Genomic DNA, 3,032 nt, shown 5'->3' with positions numbered 1-3,032 from the left:
TAGATGAAGCTATGGGGACTTGGAGCTGGCAGGGGAGTGGTGGGGGGGGGGAATACACCCACCTTCTCCAGTGTGAAGCTGTGAGGTTGTGAACCTTCTGCTGTCAGAATCTTCTGTGTGAAGACCCTGGCTTATCATAAGGAAGAATAAAACCAATAGGCCAAGAGCAACAGAGATAAGAGAGGAAGGACAGGGAGTGTGCTGCCCACACTGGACTCAGGTTCTCATGCTTGAGGGCCAGCACAGTTTTAAATCCTGTTTTTCAATGTTCATTCTTTTTAACCCTTTCAGCACAGAAACCCTAGGCTGTCTCAAACCAAACCAAACTTACCTCCCCCTCTCTCTTTTTTTTTTTTCTAAAATATATTTTCATGGTATTTCTGACTCTTAATTCAAGCTCTCTCACTAGAAAATACTTGTCCAGCTTGTTGTGATTCCATAGGCTAACACCGAGAAGCCCGCCTTGCGCACAATGTAAGAAAGGTCTTGGGTCGGACGCCCTCGGTATCAGAGGTGGTTAAGACAATGCTCAGGCCTGGACTCTGCTCTCTGTTACTGTCACTGTGATATTAACCATTTTCTGAGATAGGACTGTCCAGATCCATGGTACTCCTCTCCGTTGGGGATCTCAGCCCAAGTAAAGGGCCCACCAAGACCTTCAACAGCCTTCTGGCAGACTGTTCACAGCACAGCATGCCATGTGAGAAGGGCATGTGGAATTGTGCAAATGACTGAAGTGGCCGCAGCTGTCATCATCTGCTGAGGTCGCTCAGGGCAGACTCACTCATTCCTACTTTATGGTTTCTTCACGTCTGAGTCATCTCAATGCTGGAAATATGTTTGTAAAAATACTGCTCAAAACTGCAATTCCTTTGTGGTAAGGGCGATGGTGAGGGTTTAACAGACTCTTACTAGATTGGTACATCTTGGTCATTTCTTTAAGAGGATGCATTCTCCAGGGTCCTAAGACATTTGCCACCTTCTAAAAGAACTCCTAGGATAATTTTTACTACAGGTGATTATGTTGTATGCATAGTTCACGTGGGTATATCCTTCTTTTGAACCATGCTCCATGTTTCTTAGTGTAACCACAGAGAAAATGACCAAGTTTTATCACTGTTCTGATTCTTTACGTGTGGGATACTTTATTTCTTTGATAGATATACTTATTTAGAAAGACCTCTGAGGATCTAACTCTGGTTGTCAAGCAGCAAGTGCATGTAATTACAAAACCACCACGCTGATGATCCTGAAATGGATAATTAGACATAAAATCCCTGCCTATGCAGTAAAGCTCACTTTTAAAAGAATAAAAATTTAAAAGAAAATAGGAAAGAACTCTAAAGTGCTTGCTTTGTGCTTGATTCTCAGCTATACTCTTGTCACTCAGGCATTAGCATAGTGATTCGCAATAAATTCTTAGCTTGGTGGGGAGTTTGCCACACAGCCACCGACCATCAACAGTTCTATTCTATGCTGACTTACCTGCATCTCACTCTGACTTACCTGCAATAACAGGTGAAGTGCAATTCATTATGACAAGATTGTGACAATGGAAAGAAGGTAAATACAGAGATAGGAGGGGATGCCTGGAAGGCGAATGGGGTGGGGTCATGTCATTTGGAGTTTGGACACAGCAGGAGCAGGGGCATGATACATACAATAACAGTTCACTATTGTAAAAGAAATGGTAAATATGAAATATTGATGTGTGGCAAAGGGGTTGAGATATAGGACTCTGGGGGATGGAAAGCATCATGTGCCATTTCATGATGGCTGGATATTTTGGTCATTGATGTTGCTAGGGAACAGCTAAAGAGATTTCCACAGATCAGTATCCTGAATAGATTTGATGTTCAGATCTGGATAAGATGTCAGAACTTCACTTATTCACACAGGTTGGGGGCATATTTTCTCCAGTTCTGTAGAGGACCAATGACTGTTGCAAAAATAGCCAAAGTATATAAGTGCAGAAATTCACAGAAAAAGAAAAAGATTTAACCCCCACTTATGTATTAAAATTCAATCTCATTTATAAAAATGAAAAAAAAACAGCTAAAATTTCCTTTGGAATCTGCTGCTATAGATTCTAATATTATGATCTTGCTTCCAGCATAAGAACATACTAAACTTGTTGCATTTGTAATAAAGTTTTAAGTTGGTGAAGTATATATAGCAAAACTAAAATAAAAATAAAACAAACAAACAAACAAACAAATCTAGGTATTTGAATTATGTTTATTTTTTGAACCATGATTTCACTTCAAGGAACTAATCTGCATTGTTTCCATATGTAAAGATTTATACATTTCCAATTATGAATTTATTAATGCTATTGAAAAGCATTTAAGGAAAAGAGGTGAAAAGCAGACAATGTGTATAAACAGAATAGTATATCGTATTCAAAAGAAAATTGAAACTTACTTATTGGAAAGGGAAAGGGAATTCCCTTCAAAGAGATATTTTTATAAGAAAAAATATATTAGATCTGTCCTAACACCAGGAGTAACTAGGATCAGCAGGACCCAGGCATGCAGAAATCCATCAGCCCAGTGGCACGGATTCCTTCAGGTCTGTCTGAGCCTGCTTCCTGAGCAGACCTTGGGTGCAAACTCTGCAGCTAGTCTCACAACACCCAGAGGAAGCTCTACTCCCAGGCACTCTAACAGGCCCAAGATTACAGGATTCCAGAATCACAGGATCACAGGGACATACTCTGAGAAGTTCTGACACAACTAGAATTACAGGAAGGACAGGTCCCAGTCAGATTTAGCCAGAGCAGGTAGCACTAGAGATAACCAGATGATGAGAGGCAAGCAAGCATAAGAAAATAAGCAATAGAAACCAAAGTTACTTGGCACCATCAGAACCCAATTCTCCCACCATAGCAAGTCCTGGATACACCATCACACTGGAAAAGCAAGGTTTAGATCTAAAATCACTTCTCATGATGATGATACAGGACTTTAAGAAGTATATAAGTAACTCCCTCAAAGAAATACTGGAGAACGCCGGTAAATGGCTAGAAGCCC

Source organism: Mastomys coucha, unplaced genomic scaffold (assembly GCF_008632895.1).
Source record: "Mastomys coucha isolate ucsf_1 unplaced genomic scaffold, UCSF_Mcou_1 pScaffold9, whole genome shotgun sequence".
Lineage (NCBI taxonomy): Eukaryota > Metazoa > Chordata > Mammalia > Rodentia > Muridae > Mastomys > Mastomys coucha.
Note: the sequence above shows the minus strand (reverse complement) of the source record.